The sequence below is a fragment of the Phyllobates terribilis genome, unplaced genomic scaffold (genome assembly GCF_046119375.1).
Source record: "Phyllobates terribilis strain yellow unplaced genomic scaffold, ASM4611937v1 Scaffold_123__1_contigs__length_5148117, whole genome shotgun sequence".
NCBI classification, from domain to species: Eukaryota; Metazoa; Chordata; class Amphibia; order Anura; family Dendrobatidae; genus Phyllobates; species Phyllobates terribilis.
Genome location: NW_027362883.1, coordinates 2,729,274 through 2,753,447, shown reverse-complemented (window position 1 = coordinate 2,753,447; position 24,174 = coordinate 2,729,274).

Here is a 24,174-nt window from a genome sequence, read left to right as displayed (position 1 = left end):
ATTTTAAAATTTGACCATGTAACAAAGTGATCTATTTCAGCCATAACAGCAGGGATGGATATATGTGATTGAGTGCTATATACTAGGACATCATGAGCAAATGCAGAGCACTTGTACTCTGTGCCTGCCACCTCAATCCACCTAATATTGGGGTTATGGCGAATTGATGAGAGCAGGTGCTCCATCACTAGGATGTATAAGAGAGGGGACAGAGGACATCCCTGCCTTGTCCCATTGGTGATTATGAAAGGTGATGAAAATGTTCCATTCATCTTCAGCCTAGGTGACGTATTGCGATACCGGGCTGTGATTTTGCCTATGAAAGGGTCCCCTAGATCCCTACACCAAGCTTTTTAAGAGAATAATATATGGCGTGCCAGGAGACTCTATGGAATGCTTTCTCAGCATCCAACGAGAGTATCTAATTACAAATTTTTAACTGTATCTAGCCCAGGAAATACTTTGGACCTAGTAGCAGTGTCTGCTAGTCAGCGGATTATCCCAACTGTTAAGCAAGCTGCACCACCTGTAGTTTGGACGCTTAATTTTTTCAAAGGAAATGCATCGGGCCCCCGGGACACTCAGTGAAGAGCATCGGGGAGGCACCCCAAGGCACAGGGCCTGGGACTGGCGGTAGGACGCCTTGCGGTGGACCGCCGAGCTCGATCTTATAAAAGCTTTTTAACTGCAGCAGCTTTAGTGGACGCTACTAGAGCTGGAATTCCCGCGGCTGCTGGCATCAGACTTGCCCTCCAATAGATCCTTGTAAAAGGATTTAAAGTGTACTCATTCAAATTAGAGAGACAATTTAAATTAAAAAGCTTAGACCTGCCTCCACCGCAGGGGGGCTCGCTCGACCCACCAGCGGACAGGCACCAGTATTGGGAGAGGGTGCTAGCCGTCAGGGTCCACCGCAGCTCTGGCACAAACCCGGCGACACGGAGGTCGCACGGGCAGGAACGGACTGGCCGTGTTAGCTTTGCATTTTTTTGGCTTTAGAAGGGCATGACATGCCTATATCTGTGTCTCCCCCTCCTTTTACTCCTCCACCTCTTTTCTTTTCGCATGACTATTTGTACTTGTCACTTTTCCATGTGTTAGTTGTGTCTACTGAGCAGTTTGTCAGCTTTTGGACACCTTTTGTGTTTTTGTTTGCCTGCCATTGGTTTTAAGTGTTCGAAGGTGTTCGGCGAACATACGGGTGTTCGACGAACCGAACTCGAACACTACGGGGGTGGCTCAACACTACTTTTCAGATCCTATATGGAGAACCTAATGGTAAACCCTGGATAAATGAAGCTTGTGACCTGGTTCCTGTTCCCCACTAGGTTTCTGGCACTTCTGATAAGACAGACGAGCAGCAGTACCCCGACACTGAGAAGTTTGTTCCCTACAATCCTGCAGGTAACTTTTCCACACTTTGCTGTACCTATTGCCTGCCATTAGCCACTGGCCATTACATTTAATTTTGAGCATCAGAATCAATTCTAATACTTGCATCTGAAGCTGGATGGGGTTAGTGAATTTGTCACCAGGATTTTGCTGCCCCATCTGAGAGCAGGGTGATTTAGGGGCAGAGACCCTGATTACAGTGATGGATCGCTTGGTGCAGTTCAGAGTAAGGCTATGTTCCCATGCTGTGGAAATGAAGCAGAAATTTTCTGCTTCATTTCTGCATGTCCTCTCCCGGATAAACGCATGCGGAATTGCCTTGAGTTTTTAATTGCACTGCAAAGGCAATTCCGCTTGCGGAAACGCAAAATTAATGAGCGTGCTGCGGATTTTTCCCCGCCGGAAAAACGCTGCGGAAAAAAACGCAGCATGGGCATTGAACTTGCGTAATCACATTGGGGACCATGGGGGGCGGATAACATAGCGCTAAAAAAGCCTTTACGCTGCGGAAATTCTGCAGCATATCCTCTTGAAAAACGCTTCGTGGGCACATACTCTAACTGTGTCTGCTGCAGATCTAATTCTCTGAATGCTGGGCTCTGTATAACCCCACCCACACCACTGATAGGCAGAAAGCTACCAATGCACAGTGTACAGAGCTATTCATCAGTTGTGGGGACAGGATTGGACTACATGGCAGCAGCTTTACTAGTCCTCTGGTGGCAGTCTCCTGCTGGTGGAGGATCACTTATCAAAACTACATCAGTCAGCCCAGAGAGCAACACGTCGCTGGAATTGGGGATCTTTGTCCACACGTTGTGCTGTGCTCAGATCAGGTGGCAATAAACCTAGTGACATTCCCTTTGTCAGGCAAAATGTATTTTTGTCCTAGTTTTAAAAATGTTGAAAGGACAGCCAGAGATGTCTTAAATCTCCGTCCCCTGTTCACTTGGAAGGGACCTCCATAGAACTCTACTCTTGCTTCCCCCAAACAAGGAATTTTTATAACCGCCATAAACCTCAGCCCAGGGCAAGCATACTGGTTTACACTGGATTTCCCCTCCAAAGCTCTATTGTGTAACTGTACAAACTTTTAATGTCAAGTTTAATAATGCACATGACTGTCACAAACACATGGACCACATTTTTGGGATGCTCGCCTTTTTCCAGTTATGATGGTGTATCTTTCATAACTGGGAAACCACCAGAAACCTAGGAAATGGTTTCTGAGCTTCTGAACGTCATAGAAATATTATATTTGGTATCAATCTCCGTCAATATTGGTGACGGCAAACTTGCCTTTGGAAGTGCATTGAGGTGAAGGGTGTATTGCTGGAAAAGGGGAAAAAACAAAACCTCTTTAAATCTCTTAATTTGCGAGTGTGAACGAGCGGAGTGTGACCAGAGCGTAAGTGTGTGACTTATTTTTCAGTGACTTGGATTCAGGAAGTTTGGAAGGGAGGACTTTGGACTGAATTGCTGTCTGTATTTCATTAATTCTTTGCTTTTCTTTTTACTTAACATTCTGTCTATTGCAATCCCCATTAGGAAATGAGCTCCATTATTGACAATGCTATCCAGTGTACATCTTGCCACATGTATGCAATCCTGAACAGCCGGTCGTGGTTGCTTACTGCTGCGCGAGATGTGAGCACGTTGTGCGTTTGGAAGCCCAGATACTGGATCTAAATGAGCAGCTGGCAACACTGAGATCCATTGACAACATGGAAAGGAGTCTGCTGCTCGCTGAGCAGCCGCTCACTGGGGTAGATGTGGGGGAGGGTGGTAGTCTGGAGCTGCAGGACAGTGAGGCTGTTAGTTGGGTGACAGTTAGAAGGGGGGGTAGAGGGAAGAGTGCAAGGGAGGCTAGTCCTGATCTGGCACACCCCAATAAGTTTGCAAAGTTGGCAGATGAGGGGAGTGATGGTACAGGGGTAGCACTGCTGCAGCAAGGCATGTATCCTGAAAGCCGGAGGAGTGTCAGCTCCAGTAAAGAGGGAAATAGGAGAGTAGGGCAGGCCAGGCAGGTGCTGGTAGTGGGCGACTCAATTATTAGGGGAACAGATAGGGCAATCTGTCGCAAAGACAGGGATCATCAAACAGTGTGCTGCCTAGCTGGCGCTCAAGTCCGGCACATCGCTGATCGGGTTGACAGATTACTGGGAGGGGCTGGTGAGGACCCAGCGGTCATGGTGCACATTGGCACAAATGACAAAGTTAGAGGTAGGTGGAAGGTCCTTAAAGATGACTTCAGGGAATTAGGCTGCAAGCTGAAAGCAAGGACCTCCAAGGTGGTATTCTCTGAAATACTACCGGTACCACGTGCCACGCCAGAGAGGCAACGGGAGATTAGGGAGATAAATAAGTGGCTCAAGAACTGGTGTAGGAAGGAGGGATTTGAGTTCCTGGAGAACTGGGCCGACTTCTCAGTTGGCTACAGACTCTACGCTAGGGACCGACTGCACCTTAATGGGGAGGGTGCAGCTGTGCTGGGGGAGAAAATGGCTAGAAGGTTGGAGGAGTGTTTAAACTAGGGATTGGGGGGGGGGTATTCATTTTATAGGTGGGGAAGATAGTGCAGATAGTGACCTGGGCACAAATAAATTGGGGGTGGGGTTAGAACAGCCAATAAAGTAAGAAGGAATAGAGGTACAGAGAGATACATAAAATGCATGTACACTAATGCCAGAAGCCTCACCAACAAAATGGAGGAATTAGAATTAATTTTGTTGGAAAATAATTATGACATGGTAGGAATATCGGAGACGTGGCTGGACGAGAGCCATGACTGGGCAGCTAATTTACAGGGCTATAGTCTGTTCAGAAATGACCGTACAAACAAGCGAGGGGGGGGGGGTGTTTATATGTAAAATCATCCTTAAAACCTGTCTTGCGGGAGGATATATGTGAATCTAATGAAAATGTAGAGTCCCTGTGGGTGGAGATAAGGGGAGGGGGAAAAAATAATAAATTACTGATAGGGGTTTGTTATAAGTCTCCAAAAATAATGGAAGTAGCGGAGAATATCCTCGTAAAGCAAATAGATGAAGCAGCGACTCAAGGAGAAGTCATTATTGTGGGAGACTTCAACTACCCTGAAATACGTTGGGGGACAGAAACATGTAGTTCAAGCAAAGGTAATAGATTTTGACAACTATGAGAGACAATTACCTTTCACAACTGGTTCAGGACCCAACAAGAAGGGGGGCACTGCTAGACCTAATATTAACCAATAGGCCAGACCGCATATCAAATATACGAGTTGGGGGTCACTTGGGTAATAGTGATCACAAAATAATACATTTTCATGTAACCTTTAATAAGATGTGTAGTAGAAGGGTTACAAGGACACTAAACTTCAGGAAGGCTAGTTTCCAACGGTTGAGAGATGATCTTAGTGCAATAAACTGGGACGATATCCTGAGACATAAAGCTGCACAAAGCAAATGGGAGACATTTATTAACATCCTGAATAGGATCTGTGCACAATATATACCCTTTGGGAATAAACATGCTAGAAATGGGAGGAAACCACTATGGCTAAATAGAGCTGTAAGGGGCGCAATAAGTGACAAAAAGAAAGCATTTAGAGAACTAAAGCATGTAGGTAGTGATGAGGCATTAAATAAATATAGAAAATTAAATAAATTATGTAAAAAGCAAATCAAGGCGGCAAAGATTGAGGCAGAGAGAATCATTGCCAGAGAAAGTAAAAATAACCCCAAAATATTCTTTAACTACATAAATAGTAAACAACTAAAAAATAATAGTGTTGGCCCCCTTAAAAATAGTCTGGGTGAAATGGTGGATGAGGATGAGGAAAAAGCCAATATGCTAAATGATTTTTTTTTCAACCGTATTTACACAAGAAAATCGCATGACAGAAAACCTGATTAGTGATAACAAAAATTCTCCATTAAATGTCACTTGCTTAACCCAGCAGGAAGTACGGCGGCGTCTAAAAATCACTAAAGTTGACAAATCCCCGGGCCCAGGTGGGATACACCCGCGAGTACTGCAGGAATTAAGTAACGTCATAGACAATTATTTTTAATCTTTAAAGATTCAATAATAACAGGGTCCACACGACTGGCGTATAGGAAATGTGGTGCCAATATTCAAAAAGGGGACAAACTGAACTTGGAAATTTATAGGCCAGTAAGCTTAACCTCTACTGTGGGTAAAATCCTGGAGGGTTTCCTAAGAGGTGCTATAATAGAGTATCTGAAGAAGAATAACCTCATGACCCAATATCAACATGGATTTACGAGGAACCGTTCCTGTCAAACTAATCTGATCAGTTTTTATGAGGAGGCAAGTTCGGGACTGGACCAAGGAAATGCAGTGGATGCTGTGTATATGGACTCTTCAAAAGCTTTTGATACGGTTCCACACAAAAGGTTGATACATAAAATGAGAACAATGGGGATAGGGGAAAATATATGTATGTGGGTTAAGAATTGGCTCAGTGATGGGAAACAAAGGGTGGTTATTAATGGAAAACACTCAGACTGGGTCTCAGTTAACAGTGGGGTACCACAGGGGTCAGTATTGGGCCCCCTTCTTTTTAACATATTTATTAATGACCTTGTAGGGGGCATACAGAGTAATATTTCAATATTTGCAGATGACACTAAACTCTGCAGGGTAATCAATACAGAGGAGGACAATTTTATATTACAGGAGGATCTATGTAAACTAGAAGCTTGGGCTGATAAATGGCAAACGAGCTTTAATGGGGATAAATGTAAGGTAATGCACTTGGGCAGAGGAAATAAAATGTATAATTATATGCTTAATTGTAAAACACTGGGCAAAACTGTAACTGAAAAAGACCTGGGTGTATTGGTGGACGACAAGCTCACGTTTAGTGGCCAGTGTCAGGCAGCTGCTGCAAAGGCAAATAAAATAATGGGATGCATTAAAAGAGGCATAGATGCTCATGAGGAGAACATAATTTTACCTCTATACAAGTCACTAGTGCGACCACACTTAGAATACTGTGTACAGTTCTGGTCTCCGGTGTATAAGAAAGACATAGCTGAACTAGAGCGAGTGCAGAGAAGAGCGACTAAGGTTATTAGAGGACTGGGGGGTCTGCAATACCAAGACAAGTTATTACACTTGGGGTTATTTACTGCGGAAAAAGAAGGCTTAGAGGTGATCTTATTACTATGTACAAGTATGAGGGGACAGTACAAAGACCTTTCTACTGATCTTTTTACTCTGAGGCCTGAGACGGGGACAAGGGGACATCTTCTACGTCTGGAGGAAAGAAGGTTTAATCATAATCACAGACGGGGATTCTTTACTGTAAGAGCAGTGAGACTATGGAACTCTCTGCTGCATGATGTTGTAACGAGTGATTCACTTTTTAAATTTAAGAAGGGCATGGATGCCTTTCTTGAAAAGTATAATATTATAGGTTATAAATACTAGATTCCTTGATAGGGCGTTGATCCAGGGAACTAGTCTGATTGTCGTATGGAGTCGAGAAGGAATTTTTTTCCCCAATGTGGAGCTTAGTGTTTTCCACATGTTTTTTTTTTTTTCCCTTCTTCTGGATCAACATGTTAGGCTATGGGTTGAACTAGATGGACTTAGTCTTCCTTCAACCTTAAAAAAAAAATAAAAAATGATGTATTCATCTTGGATGTGGGGCTCCCCCATACCAAGATATGGAAGATGAAGGATTTTTATGTCTTGTGCAGCTGGGTGGGTTCACAAAACAGAGCCCCCGTGTGAGGTAAACATGGGTGTGTCCTAGTGTTTTGCCTCCTTACTAAAAACCAGAATGTCCATGTTGGCTCATTCCAACCCAGGGACGTCAGATGCAAGCACTCCTCGCTGCGTGGAGGAATCACACCTAATTTCCGGGGAGCCGTCCCGCCACAGAATCTGAGACCATCACCTCGTGGCGCAGGTTTTGCTATTTACCCCTTTTATTTTAACTGTTTTATGCATATATGTAAATTGTCTTTTATAAAATCTTGTATATCTTTTGTAAACACTGCCAACTTTCGGGAGTAAATTATTATTTACCAGCTTCGTTCTTCTTGTCCTATGTCGAGCAAACACGTTCCTCACCCGCTAATTCACGTTACCTAACTGGTACCCGATCCACCTGTTAAGAGATCGGTGGTGGCAGCATACGGTGTATTTATGTGATATTGTGGTTGAGGGTGGTGGGATTGAGGTATATATACGTTCCTGGACGGAACTGGTGGTATATATACGTCCTGTCACATCACGTGCCACAATAGTCGACATAAATGAGAGCAGCTGCGCCCTGTTGCTTATCCTCAGTCAATACCGTGTTTGACCAGCAGGATAAGGGAGCGCCAGAGGGCTGCAAAGTCTGACTAAGTTTTCCTGACACCCTTTAAATGCAGTTTAGGGCCATCTCTGTTGCACTCTTACTCTCTATTAGCTGCAGTGTCCCATCTGCCTAATGCTGCCACAGATCTCATGGCTGCAGTATCCAGATCTTCAGCAACTTGCTGACATCGTGTCAGTTAATCCAATGAGTGTTTGCAGTGACAGCAATGTCTGTTAGCTGGGTTTCTGATGCTGCTCAGTTGTGGAGGAGAGCAGACAGATGTCAGTGTGGTGTTCGGAGGCTCCTGAGGCCCCTGCACATGACCTCATGAGTGCCAGAGATCCAGCATGTGATCTTGTGGTCTTGGGCTCCAGTATACAGGTGGGACTTTGCAGCTATTTGGGGGGGCGGGGGAGAAGGGCACAACACTGACGTGTGCAGTGAAGGTGGTTAAAGTTCATTGACGCTAGATGACTCATTTTGGTGCATTGACCCCATAGGCAAACTAGGAATGTCAAAGAACCAATCAAGAACAACCGAACAAAATTGTCAAATTATGCATAAATAGGAAATTAAAAAACGTATAATAAATACACGGTTAAGTAAGACACCCTAGAGACAGGCACTCACACCAATGTACATACAATAGTTAAAATCGAAAAATATAGAATAGATGTATACTACCAGGAGTAGTTCTAGAAGCGCCCACCAGGAGCAGTATTAGAACCACACACTAGAAGAAAGTTCTAGAACCGATCATGGCACCAGGGGTAGTTCTAGAACCGCCCTCCAAGGGTAGTTATAGAAGATCACATCGGCATCAGGGGTAGTTCTAGAACTGGACACTAGGAGTACTTCTAGAAGTGCCCACGAGGGGTACTTCTAGAAGTGCCCACGAGGGGTACTTCTAGAAGTGCCCACGAGGGGTACTTCTAGAAGTGCCCACCGGCACCAGGAGTATTTCTAGAACCGTACACCAGCAACGAGGGTAGTTTTGGAACTGCCCACCAGGGGTAGTTTTGGAACTGCCCACCAGGGGTAGTTTTGGAACTGCCCACCAGGGGTAGTTTTGGAACTACTCACGGCACCAGGGGGTGGTTCTGGAAGCACCCACCAGGAGCAGTATTAGAACCGCACACTAGAAGTTCTAGAACCGCTCACGGCACCGGGAGTAGTTTTACAAACGCCCATCGGCACCGGGGGTTGTTCTATAAACGCCCACCAGGAGCAGTATTAGAACCGCACACTAGAAGTTCTAGAACTGCTCACAGCACTGCGGGTAGTTCTAGAACTGCACACCGGGTGTAGCTCTAGAAGCGCCCGATGGCAACCCGGGGGTAGTTCTAGAACCGTCCATCGGCACCGGGAGTAGGTCTAGAACTGCACACTAAGAGTACCTCTAGAAGCGCCCATCAGGGGTAGTTTCAGAACCGCTCACCGGCACTAGGTGTAGTTCTAGAAGCACCCCCAGGGGTAGTTCTAGAGCTGCACACTAGGAGTAGTTTTAGAAGAGCTCACCGGCACCAGGGGTATTTCTAGAACTGCTCACTAGAGTACTTCTAGAACCACCTACCAGGAGCATTATTAGAACTGCACACTAGTAGAAGTTCTAGAACCACTCACAGCACCAGGGGTAGTTTCAGAACCACCCACCAGGGGTAGTTCTAGAACCGTCCACCGGCACCAGGTGTAGATTTAAAAGCGCCCACCAGGAGCAGTATTAGAACCGCACACTAAAAGAAGTTCTAGAACTGCTCACGGCAACAGGGGTAGTTCTATAACCGCCCACCAGGTGTAGCTCTAGAACCGCCCACAGACACCAGGGGTAGTTCTAGAAGCGCTCTCTATGGGTAGTTCTAGAACCCCCACAGGCACAAGGGGTAGTTCTAGAACTGCATATTAGCAGTAGTTCTAGAACTGCACATTAGAGGTAGTTCTAGAATCACCCACCTGCACCGGGGGCAATTCTAGAACCGCCCACAAGATGTAGTTCTAGTAGCGCCCACCAGGGGTAGTTCTAGTAGCGCCCACCAGGGGTAGTTCTAGTAGCGCCCACCAGGGGTAGTTCTAGTAGCGCCCACCAGGGGTAGTTCTAGTAGCGCCCACCAGGGGTAGTTCTAGTAGCGCCCACCAGGGGTAGTTCTAGTAGCGCCCACCAGGGGTAGTTCTAGTAGCGCCCACCAGGGGTAGCTCTAGCAGCGCCCACCAGGGGTAGCTCTAGCAGCGCCCACCAGGGGTAGCTCTAGCAGCGCCCCACGGGCACCAGGGGTAGTTCGAGAACTGCACACTAAGAGTACTTCTAGAAGTGCCCATATGGAACAGTATTAGAAACGCACACTACACTGCGGGTAGTTTTATAATCGCCCACCAGGAGCAGTATTAGAACCGCCCTCCAGGGGTAGTTCTAGAAGCGCCCACCTGGAGTCGTTCTAGAAGTGCACTCTGGCACCAGGGATAGTTCTAGAAGCGCCCACCGGCACCAGGGGTAGTTCTAGAACTGCATACTAGGAGTACTTCTAGAACCGCCCACCAGGGTTGGTGCTAAAAGCGCCCACCAGAAGCAGTATTAGAACCGCTCATGGCACCAGGTGTAGTTCTAGAACTGCCCGCCAGGGGTGGTTCTAGAACTGCCCGCCAGGGGTGGTTCTAGAACTGCCCACCAGCACAATGGGTAGTATTAGAGCCGCAATCTAGAAGAATTTCTAGAACCGATCATGGCACCAGGGGTAGTTCTAGAAACGCACACAGACACCAGGGGTACTTCTAGTACTGCACACTAGGAGCACTTCTAGAACCGCCCACCAAGGGTAGGTCTAAAAGCGCCCACTAGGAGCAGTATTAGAACCGCACACTAGAAGTTCTAGAACCGCTCACGGCACTGGGGGTAGTTCTAGAACGGAACACTAAGAGTACTTCTAGAAGCGCCCACAAGATGTAGTTCTAGAAGCGCCCACCTGGAACAGTATTAGAACCGTACACTACACTGCGGGTAGTTCTATGACTGGCCACCAGGGGTAGTTCTATGACTGGCCACCAGGGGTAGTTCTAGAAGCGCCCATCGGCACCAGTAGTTTCAGAACCACCCACCAGGGGTAGTACTAGAACTGCCCACCAGTACAATGGGTAGTACTAGAACTGCCCACCAGTACAATGGGTAGTACTAGAACTGCCCACCAGTACAATGGGTAGTACTAGAACTGCCCACCAGTACAATGGGTAGTACTAGAACTGCCCACCAGTACAATGGGTAGTACTAGAACTGCCCACCAGTACAATGGGTAGTACTAGAACTGCCCACCAGTACAATGGGTAGTACTAGAACTGCCCACCAGTACAATGGGTAGTACTAGAACTGCCCACCAGTACAATGGGTAGTACTAGAACTGCCCACCAGTACAATGGGTAGTACTAGAACTGCCCACCAGTACAATGGGTAGTACTAGAACTGCCCACCAGCACAATGGGTAGTACTAGAACTGCCCACCAGTGATAGTATTAGAAGCGCCCACCAGGAGCAGTATTAGAACCGCAATCTAGAAGAAGTTCTACAACCGATCATGGCACCAGGGGTAGTTCTAGTACTGCACACTAGGAGTACTTCTAGAACCGCCCACCAAGGGTAGGTCTAAAAGCGCCCACCAGGGGTAGTTCTAGAAGCGCCCATCGGCACCGGGGGTAGTTCTAAAAGTGCCCACCAGGAGCAGTATTAGAACTGCACACTAGAAGTTCTAGAACTGCTCACGGCACTGCGGGTAGTTCTAGAATTGCACACTAGGAGTACTTCTAGAAGCGCCCGTGAGGGGTAGTTCTAGAGCTGCACACTGAGTGGTTCTAGAAGAGCCCACCGGCACCAGGGGTATTTCTAGAACTGCTCACTAGAGTACTTCTAGAACCACCTACCAGGAGCATTATTAGAACTGCACACTAGTAGAAGTTCTAGAACCACTCACAGCACCAGGGGTAGTTTCAGAACCACCCACCAGGGGGTAGTTCTAGAACCGTTCACCGACACCAGGTGTAGATCTAGAACCGCCCACCGGCACCAGGGGTAGTTCTAGAACTGCATACTAGGAGTACTTCTAGAACCGCCCACCAGGGGAAGTTCTAAAAGCGCCCACCAGGAGCAGTATTAGAACCGCACACTAAAAGAAGTTCTAGAACTGCTCACGGCACCAGGGGTAGTTCTATAACCGCCCACCAGATGTAGCTCTAGAACCGCCCACAGACACCAGGTGTAGTTCTAGAACTGCACACTAAGAGTACTTCTAAAAGCGCCCACCAGGGGTAGTTCTAGAAGCGCCCACCGGAGGTAGCTTCAGAACCGCTCACCGGCACTAGGTGTAGTTCTAGAAGCACCCCCTAGGGGGAAGTTCTAGAACTGCACACTAGGAGTAGTTCTAGAAGAGCCCACCAGCACCAGGGATATTTCTAGAACTGCTCACTAGAGTACTTCTAGAACCACCTACCAGGAGCATTATTAGAACTGCACACTAGTAGAAGTTCTAGAACCACTCACAGCACCAGGGGTAGTTTCAGAACCACCCACCAGGGGTAGTTCCAGAAGCACCCTCCGGCACCAGGGGTAGTTCTAGAACTGCATACTAGGAGTACTTCTAGATCCGCCCACCAGGGGAAGTTCTAAAAGCGCCCACCAGGAGCAGTATTAGAACCGCACACTAAAAGAAGTTCTAGAACTGCCCACCAGGACTAGTTCTAGTACCGCTCACTGCACCGGGGTAGTTCTAGAACTGCACACGGAGTACTTCTAGAAGCACCCACCAGGTGTAGTTCTAGTAGCGCCCACCAGGGGAAGTTCTAAAAGCGCCCACCAGGGGTAGCTCTAGAACCCCCCACGGGCACCAGGGGTAGTTCTAGAACTGCATGTTAGCAGTAGTTCGAGAACTGCACACTAGAGGTAGTACTAGAACCGCCCACCTGCACCAGGGGTAGTTCTAGAACCGCACACTGAGTACTTATAGAAGCACCCACAAGATGTAGTTCTAGAAGCGCCCACCTGGAACAGTATTGGAACCACACACTACGGGTAGTTCTAGAAGCGCCCACCAGCACAATGAGTAGTACTAGAACTGCCCACCAGTGATAGTATTAGAAGCGCAATCTAGAAGAAGTTCTACAACCGATCTTGGCACCAGGGGTAGTTCTAGAAGCGCACACCGGCACCAGGGGTAGTTCTAGTACTGCACACTAGGAGTACTTCTAGAACCGCCCACCAAGGGTAGGTCTAAAAGCGCTCACCAGGAGCAGTATTAGAACCGCACACTAGAAGTGCTAGAACCGCTCACGGCACCAGGGGTAGCTCTAGAAGTGCCCATCGGCACCGGGGGTAGTTCTAGAACCGTCCATCGGCACCGGGAGTAGTTCTAGAACTGCACACTAAGAGTACTTCTAGAAGCGCCCAGCGGGGGTAGTTTCAGAACCGCTCACCGGCACTAGGTGTAGTTCTAGAAGCGCCCACCGGGAGCAGTTCTAGAACTGCACACTAGAAGTTCTAGAACTGCTCACGGCACTGCGGGTAGTTCTAGAACTGCACACTAGGAGTACTTCTAGAAGCACCCATCGGGGGGTAGTTCTAGAAGCTTCCATCGGCACCGGGAGTAGTTCTAGAACTGCACACTAAGAGTACTTCTAGAAGCGCCCACCGGGGGTAGTTTCAGAACCGCTCACCGGCACCAGATGTAGTTCTAGAAGCACCCACGAGGGGTAGTTCTAGAAGCACCCCCAGGGGTAGTTTTAGAGCTGCACACTAGGAGTGGTTCTAGAACCGTCCACCGGCAGCAGGTGTAGATCTAGAACTGCATACTAGGAGTACTTCTAGAACCGCCCACCAGGGGAAGTTCTAAAAGCACCCACCAGGAGCAGTATTAGAACCGCACACTAAAAGAAGTTCTAGAACTGCTCACGGCACCAGGGGTAGTTCTATAATCGCCCACCAGATGTAGCTCTAGAACTGCCCACCAGGAGTAGTTCTAGTACCGCTCACGGCACCGGGAGTAGGTCTAGAATTGCCCACCAGGGGTAGTTCTAAAAGCGCCCACCAGGGGTAGTTCTAGAAGCGCCCACCAGAGGTAGCTTCAGAACCGCTCACCGGCACTAGGTGTAGTTCTCGAAGCGCCCACGAGGGAGTAGTTCTAGAAGAGCCCACCGGCACCAGGGGTATTTCTAGAACTGCATACTAGGAGTACTTCTAGAACCGCCCACCAGGGGAAGTTCTAAAAGCGCCCACCAGGGGTAGCTCTAGAACCCCCCACGGGCACCAGGGGTAGTTCTAGAACTGCATGTTAGCAGTAGTTCGAGAACTGCACACTAGAGGTAGTACTAGAACCGCCCACCTGCACCAGGGGTAGTTCTAGAACCGCACACTGAGTACCTATAGAAGCACCCACAAGATGTAGTTCTAGAAGCGCCCACCTGGAACAGTATTAGAACCGCACACTACACTGCGGGTAGTTCTAGAAGCGCCCACCAGGGGTAGTTCTAGAACTGCATATTAGCAGTAGTTCTAGAACCGCCCACCTGTATCAGGGGTAGTTCTAGAACCGCACACTAAGAGTACTTCTAGAAGCGCCCAAGAGATGTAGTTCTAGAAGCGCCCACCTGGAACAGTATTAGAACCACACACTACACTGCGGGTAGTTCTAGAACGCCCGCCAGGGGTAGCTCTAGAAGCGCCCACCTGGAACAGTATTAGAACCGCACACTACACTGCGGTTAGTTCTAGAAGCGCCCACCAGCACCAGAGGTAGTTCTATGACTGCCCACCAGGGGTATTTCTAGAAGAGTCCATCGGCACCAGTAGTTTCAGAACCACCCACCAGGGGTAGTTCTAGAAGTGCCCACCAGCACAATGAGTAGTACTAGAACTGCCCACCAGTGATAGTATTAGAAGCGCCCACCAGGAGCAGTATTAGAACCGCAATCTAGAAGAAGTTCTACAACCGATCATGGCACCAGGGGTAGTTCTAGAAGCGCACACCGGCACCAGGGGTAGTTCTAGTACTGCACACTAGGAGTACTTCTAGAACCGCCCACCAAGGGTAGGTCTAAAAGCGCTCATCGGCACCGGGGGTAGTTCTAGAACCGTCCATCGGCACCAGGGGTAGTTCTAGAACTGCACACTAAGAGTACTTCTAGAAGCGCCCAGCGGGGGTAGTTTCAGAACCACTCACCGGCACTAGGGGTAGTTCTAGAAGCGCCCGACGGCACCGGGGGTAGTTCTAAAAGCGCCCACCAGGAGCAGTATTAGAACTGCACACTAGAAGTTCTAGAACTGCTCACGGCACTGCGGGTAGTTCTAGAACTGCACACTAGGAGTACTTCTAGAAGCGCTCCCAGTGGCAGTTCTAGAGCTGCACACTAGGAGTGGTTCTAGAACCGCCCACCGGCACCAGGTGTAGATCTAGAACCGCCCACCGGCACCAGGGGTAGTTCTAGAACTGCTCACGGCACCAGGTGTAGTTCTATAACCGCCCACCAGGAGTAGGTCTAGAACTGCACACTAAGAGTACTTCTAAAAGCGCCCACCAGGGGTAGTTCTAGAAGCGCCCACCAGAGGTAGCTTCAGAACCGCTCACCGGCACTATGTGTAGTTCTAGAAGTGCCCACGAGGGATAGTTCTAGAAGAGCCCACCGGCACCAGGGGTATTTCTAGAACTGCTCACTAGAGTACTTCTAGAACCACCTACCAGGAGCATTATTAGAACTGCACACTAGTTGAAGTTCTAGAACCACTCACGGCACCAGGGGTAGTTTCAGAACCACCCACCAGGGGTAGTTCCAGAAGTACCCACCGGCACCAGGGGTAGTTCTAGAACTGCTCACGGCACCAGGGGTAGTTCTATAACCGCCCACCAGATGTAGCTCTAGAACCACCCACAGACACCAGGTGTAGTTCTAGAACTGCACACTAAGAGTACTTCTAGAAGCGCCCACCAGGGGTAGTTCTAGAAGCGCCCACCGGGGGTAGTTCTAGAAGCGCCCATTGGGGGGTAGTTCTAGAAGCTTCCATCGGCACCGGGAGTAGTTCTAGAACTGCACACTAAGAGTACTTCTAGAAGCGCCCACCGGGGGTAGTTTCAGAACCGCTCACCGGCATTAGATGTAGTTCTAGAAGCACCCACGAGGGGTAGTTCTAGAAGCACCCCCAGGGGTAGTTCTAGAGCTGCACACTAGGAGTGGTTCTAGAACCGTCCACCGGCAGCAGGTGTAGATCTAGAACTGCATACTAGGAGTACTTCTAGAACCGCCCACCAGGGGAAGTTCTAAAAGCACCCACCAGGAGCAGTATTAGAACCGCACACTAAAAGAAGTTCTAGAACTGCTCACGGCACCAGGGGTAGTTCTATAACCGCCCACCAGATGTAGCTCTAGAACTGCCCAGACACCAGGTGTAGTTCTAGAACTGCTCACCAGGAGTAGTTCTAGTACCGCTCACGGCACCGGGAGTAGGTCTAAAAGTGCCCACCAGGGGTAGTTCTAAAAGCGCCCACCAGGGGTAGTTCTAGAAGCGCCCACCAGAGGTAGCTTCAGAACCGCTCACCGGCACTAGGTGTAGTTCTAGAAGCGCCCACGAGGGAGTAGTTCTAGAAGCGCCCACGAGGGAGTAGTTCTAGAAGAGCCCACCGGCACCAGGGGTATTTCTAGAACTGCTCACTAGTTGAAGTTCTAGAACCACCCAACGGCACCAGGGGTAGTTTCAGAACCACCCAACGGCACCAGGGGTAGTTCTAGAACTGCATACTAGGAGTACTTCTAGAACCGCCCACCAGGGGAAGTTCTAAAAGCGCCCACCAGGGGTAGCTCTAGAACCCCCCACGGGCACCAGGGGTAGTTCTAGAACTGCATGTTAGCAGTAGTTCGAGAACTGCACACTAGAGGTAGTACTAGAACCGCCCACCTGCACCAGGGGTAGTTCTAGAACCGCACACTGAGTACCTATAGAAGCACCCACAAGATGTAGTTCTAGAAGCGCCCACCTGGAACAGTATTAGAACCGCACACTACACTGCGGGTAGTTCTAGAAGCGCCCACCAGGGGTAGTTCTAGAACTGCATATTAGCAGTAGTTCTAGAACCGCCCACCTGTATCAGGGGTAGTTCTAGAACCGCACACTAAGAGTACTTCTAGAAGCGCCCAAGAGATGTAGTTCTAGAAGCGCCCACCTGGAACAGTATTAGAACCACACACTACACTGCGGGTAGTTCTAGAAGCGCCCGCCAGGGGTAGCTCTAGAAGCGCCCACCTGGAACAGTATTAGAACCGCACACTACACTGCGGTTAGTTCTAGAAGCGCCCACCAGGGGTAGTTCTAGAAGCGCCCACCAGCACCAGAGGTAGTTCTATGACTGCCCACCAGGGGTATTTCTAGAAGAGTCCATCGGCACCAGTAGTTTCAGAACCACCCACCAGGGGTAGTTCTAGAAGTGCCCACCAGCACAATGAGTAGTACTAGAACTGCCCACCAGTGATAGTATTAGAAGCGCCCACCAGGAGCAGTATTAGAACCGCAATCTAGAAGAAGTTCTACAACCGATCATGGCACCAGGGGTAGTTCTAGAAGCGCACACCGGCACCAGGGGTAGTTCTAGTACTGCACACTAGGAGTACTTCTAGAACCGCCCACCAAGGGTAGGTCTAAAACCGCTCACCAGGAGCAGTATTAGAACTGCTCACGGCACCAGGGGTAGTTCTAGAACGGGACACTAGGAGTACTTCTAGAAGCGCCCACCGGGGGTAGCTCTAGAAGTGCTCATCGGCACCGGGAGTAGTTCTAGAACTGCACACTAAGAGTACTTCTAGAAGCGCCCAGCGGGGGTAGTTTCAGAACCACTCACCGGCACTAGGGGTAGTTTTAGAAGCGCCCACGAGGGGTAGTTCTAGAAGCGCCCGACGGCACCGGGGGTAGTTCTAAAAGCGCCCACCAGGAGCAGTATTAGAACTGCACACTAGAAGTTCTAGAACTGCTCACGGCACTGCGGGTAGTTCTAGAACTGCACACTAGGAGTACTTCTAGAAGCGCCCGTGAGGGGTAGTTCTAGAAGCGCTCCCAGGGGCAGTTCTAGAGCTGCACACTAGGAGTGGTTCTAGAACCGTCCACCGGCACCAGGTGTAGATCTAGAACCGCCCACCAGGGGTAGTTCTAGAACTGCATACTAGGAGTACTTCTAGAACCGCCCACCAGGAGCAGTATTAGAACCGCACACTAAAAGAAGTTCTAGAACAGCTCACGGCACCAGGTGTAGTTCTATAACCGCCCACCAGGAGTAGGTCTAGAACTGCACACTAAGAGTACTTCTAAAAGCGCCCACCAGGGGTAGTTCTAGAAGCGCCCACCAGAGGTAGCTTCAGAACCGCTCACCGGCACTATGTGTAGTTCTAGAAGCGCCCACGAGGGATAGTTCTAGAAGAGCCCACCGGCACCAGGGGTATTTCTAGAACTGCTCACTAGAGTACTTCTAGAACCACCTACCAGGAGCATTATTAGAACTGCACATTAGTTGAAGTTCTAGAACCACTCACGGCACCAGGGGTAGTTTCAGAACCACCCACCAGGGGTAGTTCCAGAAGTACCCACCGGCACCAGGGGTAGTTCTAGAACTGCTCACGGCACCAGGGGTAGTTCTATAACCGCCCACCAGATGTAGCTCTAGAACCACCCACAGACACCAGGTGTAGTTCTAGAACTGCACACTAAGAGTACTTCTAGAAGCGCCCACCAGGGGTAGTTCTAGAAGCGCCCACCGGGGGTAGTTCTAGAAGCGCCCACCGGGGGTAGTTCTAGAAGCGCCCACCGGGGGTAGTTCTAGAAGCTTCCATCGGCACCGGGAGTAGTTCTAGAACTGCACACTAAGAGTACTTCTAGAAGCGCCCACCGGGGGTAGTTTCAGAACCGCTCACCGGCACTAGATGTAGTTCTAGAAGCGCCCACGAGGGGTAGTTCTAGAAGCGCCCACGAGGGGTAGTTCTAGAAGCGCCCACGAGGGGTAGTTCTAGAAGCGCCCACGAGGGGTAGTTCTAGAAGCGCCCACGAGGGGTAGTTCTAGAAGCGCCCACGAGGGGTAGTTCTAGAAGCGCCCACGAGGGGTAGTTCTAGAAGCGCCCACGAGGGGTAGTTCTAGAAGCGCCCACGAGGGGTAGTTCTAGAAGCGCCCACGAGGGGTAGTTCTAGAAGCGCCCACGAGGGGTAGTTCTAGAAGCGCCCACGAGGGGTAGTTCTAGAAGCGCCCACGAGGGGTAGTTCTAGAAGCGCCCACGAGGGGTAGTTCTAGAAGCGCCCCGATCACCTGTCCCGGTGGGCAGACGGGCCCCGATCACCTGTCCCGGTGGGCAGACGGGCCCCGATCACCTGTCCCGGTGGGCAGACGGGCCCCGATCACCTGTCCCGGTGGGCAGACGGGCCCCGATCACCTGTCCCGGTGGGCAGACGGGCCCCGATCACCTGTCCCGGTGGGCAGACGGGCCCCGATCACCTGTCCCGGTGGGCAGACGGGCCCCGATCACCTGTCCCGGTGGGCAGACGGGCCCCGATCACCTGTCCCGGTGGGCAGACGGGCCCCGATCACCTGTCCCGGTGGGCAGACGGGCCCCGATCACCTGTCCCGGCGGGCCCCGATCACCTGTCCCGGCGGGCAGACGGGCCCCGATCTGATTTCAAAGGTATAAAAATTTAAGACGCGGAAGTAGCATTTAATCAATTCGCCATATAAAACGTTAAATTATTGAACCCATAATATTAGCACCATAACAAGTATTTACCCCTTTAATAACCATATAACATACCCAAATAATGATTTTAAAAAAGAATCAAAATCTTCTTTGTTCTCCAAACTTTTGTCAATAAAAACATGAGCTTCACTCACACAAACTAAATCCGCATTTTGCTTTACCAATAGGAAAATATTTGGCCACAGAAAATAGTGGGAAACGAGTTATTTTCTTTGTTGCAAAATGAAACAAAATAAAATGTTTTCACCACTAAGATAAAAACAAACTATACAACTATATATTTATCATAGGTCTGAAATGTGGAGAGAAACAAAATCTGTGTTGGGATGAAATAATGAGATAAAAGCAATTCCACTATTGTCTTTTAAGGATTTGTTTTTAGATTATAATATAATTCTCCAGGTCATTGAGATAACCGCAATACCAAACTCAAGGTGTTTTATCTCCCACGGTGGTTAAACAACTATGTAACAACACTAAAGAAATTGGTTTGGGTCACCATATTCTGAGACCTTTTACATTTTTTTTTCTGTTGATGGACCTTTGTGAGGGCGTGATTTTGCGTAGCTTTTATTGATACAATTTTGGGGTATATTGAAAGGTTTGCCCAGGTTTGGGGCGCCATCTGCAGTCAGACTTGTGGCTCCTTAAAGTGCACAGTGTGCGAGCGGACAGAATTTCTCTAGTACTGGCGCCGCAAGATTGCAATTTGCATACACACTATCACGTGCCGACTGGATGTGTTCGGCCTCTCTCAATACAAGTGAATTGATCCGTTTTTGATACCTTTTTGGGTTGCATTAGATGTCATTGCTTTTGATTGTGTTTTTTGTGAAGAAGAGCATTTCATTTTATGTTTTGGGGGGTATTTTAACATAACGGTTGAAGTATAATTTAAACGTTCATATTTTTCAAAACTTTTTCAATTTTTACTTTATTTTTAAGTTAACTTAGTGGACTTATGTGATCATTTAACCCCTTATACTATATTTTGTAATTTTGTATTATTGCAGTATATGCATGTATTTTAATTGACATTCTCTTGTGAAGCCGAGCTTTATAGGAGTACTAAGATGGCAGTGATTGAATCCTTCTTTAAGGCCCCTGACTGCCATGGTAAATCTTCGGCAATCACTTCTATGGAGCGATGGGAAGAGGTACATGAGTGAAGTAGCTACCAGGACACTTAAATGCCTCTGTTAGTGATTAGCCATGGTATTGACTGAACGGCAGCATTTAATGCTCCCTCCCTCCTGCATCTGACACAGCGGGCACGATGACGACACTTCATCGCACTCCATGCTGTGTCAGATAGTGTAGCTGCTGAGGTGAGTATATGCGCTGCAGAGACTGAAGCAGTGGGGGAACAAGGAGCGGTGAGTATTGTATTTTTCTTAAAAAAAAATCAGTGAGTACGTGGTGCCCATAATACTGGAAAACTGTGGGCTGCGTTTTACCCTATGGGCGGGGGTTTGCGTTTCACCCTATGGGGGGGTGCATATTACTGTGTGGAGGACCATGGGGAGTGTATTATTCTGTGAGGAGGACCATGGGGAAGTGAATTATGCTCTGTGGAGGACTATAGTGAGTATTTTATTGTATGGAGGATTATGGTGGCGTGTTATACTATGTGGGGCCATTATAATATGTGAAGGGTTATGTGGGGGGGCCATTATAATATTTGAAGGGTTGTGTGGGGCCATTATACAGTATGCAAGCAATTATACAGTGTTAAGGTTTGTGTGGGGTCCATCATGCTTGGATTGAAGTGAATATCCAGCTCCAGTAAAAAAACAAATGGATTGTTGTGACACCATTTAGCTGTAGTTGGGGGTTTGGAAGGTGTAGAAAATGTGCAACACCGAACGCGTTTCAAACACTCTGCATGTTCTTAGACTCATATTTTGTGCACCTTCCAAACCCCCCAACTACACCTAAATGGTGTGTCACAACAATGCCATTGTTTCAATCGTTCTTATAAAGACTTTTTTTGTACTGGATTTGGATGCACCTTGCTTCTACATCTGGCGGAGTCTGGATCCTGTGCTTCGTTATATGGAACCCACTGGGAATCCTTCAAGGGTGAGCTGAATATTACTCTGACCTATGTGGTGTCCATCATACTGTTTGGAGGGCTAGTGCAGACTATTATACAGTGTGGGGCCATTATACTGTATGTAGGCCCATTACTCTACATGGAGGGCTGTGTGGGGGTCACAGTTGGGGGATTGCTGTGTTGTGGTCACCTTACTTTGCCTTGGGAGTTGAGGGGGGGCATAGTTTGATGACCCTACTGTACATGTGGAGGCTAAGGTAGAGGAATTCACCATGGGGGGTATCATACTGTGTTTGGGGGGCACTTTTGTTGGCATCATACGTTATGGTGGCAATGAGAGGGGAATCTAGGACTTCAGCAGGGGGAAAATTACTATGTAAAGGCTGGAAAGTTGTGACACTGACAAATATAATTTTTTTAAAAATATCTTTTGAAGGGGGAGACCTCAACTCAAACTTCTGCTATGGGCCCCGATGATTTCTATGTACGCCCCTGCCCCACAGCATCAATATACGCGCACAGCACTGCTACAGCAATACACAGAATCAACAAAATGAAGGTGAGTGACCCCCTAACCTATTAGCCCCCTGTGCAGCTGCACTGGTAGCACCAATGATATCCACTTAGTCTAGTAAAATCTGTCATCCCTTATCAAAGCTGAGCAACAAACTCTCCTAGTTACCCATAGCAATCAGAGATTAAAAGGGTATTCCCATCTCCAAGATCCTATCCCAATATGTAGTAGGTGTAATAATAATATTAGAAAAACCTCAATTAGAAATGTAGAATAGTTTTTCTGCTTCGCTGTGTCTCTTTCCTCATGTGCAGGCATTGCAGGACCTTAGGTATCCATGGTTACGACCACTAGCAACTAGGTAACTGGTGGTTGTAAGCATGGATATCTAATATTATTATTATTACACCTACTACATATTGGGAGAGGATTTTGGAGATGGGAATACCCCTTTAATAAAAGCTGAGCTCTGACTGGTTGCTATGGGTAACAAGAATAGTTGTAATGCTGCTACATAATCTACATAATTTCTCCCCTTTCTCATCAGTCAGGTGGATGTGACGGGGTCCTGGGTCTCCTCCTCCGCTTCCATCCGCTCAGTCTCGTCATGGCTCAGTGAAGGCTAAGAAGCGGGTTATTCTGTTCTTCTTGGCTTCTCCTGTCCCTATTCTCCAATCGATGCTTCTTGCCTTCCTTGTGGTTTGTGAGCTCCCGTGTGTCTCCTCTCACCTGCGCTCCTGTGTATATAGGCGCCTGCCATTGTGATGTCATCGCTATGTCATAGATTCCACATTCCGGCACCTGCCATTGTGATGTCATCGCTATGTCATAGATTCCACATTCCGGCACCTGCCATTGTGATGTCATCGCTATGTCATAGAATCCACATTCCGACACCTGCCATTGTGATGTCATCGCTATGTCGCCATGCTTCCACATGCTGGTATGTGCCTCTGTGATATCACAGCTTTGGCCAATATGGCTGTAGTCCTGGGGCAGCATAAGTCACATGACTGGTACAAGTCGTATGGTTCAGGACATTGCAGTCCAATTGAAGAAATCATTGCTTGATTACAATCCGGTTTTCCACACAATTTACCTCACACACATTATTTACACCAGTGCATTATTAATGGCCGTACAGAACTAGGCCTCAAAAAGGCTGGGTTTATTGAGGTCCTGACAAGACCAGGTAATGAAGGGTTTATTACAGGGTTTGATATGGAGGTTGGATGTGGAACTAGGAATGTGATAGGCTGGTGGTGGAGTTCTAGTGAGATTTATATAATAGGAGGGCAGCCATCTTTGGCGTGACATTCAGCGCTGGCTTCACTTTCCTCTCCTACAGACATCATTGACATCTGGAGGAAGTGGGAGAGCAGCTGCAGCGGTCAATTCCTCCAAAGTACGAGAGAGTGAAGACACCTCTGATTGGCCGCAGGGATCGCGGACCCCGGGAGAGCCAGTGCTGACACTGCTGGAATGGCACAGAGTAGAATAGTTATTATTTTACTCAGGGGAAACAGTGATTGAGAAGTTGTCTGAATAGTGGAAAAGCCTTTTAAGTTTGGGGGTGGCGCGTTCTCATGAAGCCTCAGCACCTCCTGATGGTGTTTAGGTTTTCTACAATAGGGGGCTAGTTAATGTTGTGACTTCGTTGCCACCTGCTGGTCATTCGGTGCAATGCAGCGTTTACTTTTTTATTATTATTATTTTTCATTATTGCAGACTTCATCAGAGGTCGTTAATCCAGAAGATACTTTGCATCAGGTCCTCAGAATGCCCAGAGTCCGTTAGGATGGACGATTAGTGGGTTGTGGTGATGACCTCCGGTGAGACATGCCAGTTACACGCTTTCACACCTCACGTACGGTAACCTGGGTACATCTTTTAGGCCACCGGGTGTTGCAGTTGGGACCACAGTGTGAGGGGCCTGTAGCAGCATGGTCTGTTAGGGTTGATGATGCAGAAGGATGTGTTGGGACTTGGCCAGTGGCAGCAGAGACTGTTACCAAAAATAGGCTTGTCCGTCTGCAACAAAGTCTGACTTGGGAGCGTGTGTGTATGCTTTCAAGGACCATTAGGGCCTCATTTAAAAAATGGAAGTTAAAAATATTTGGAAAAGGAAAACTGCAGCTATATCTACTTTAC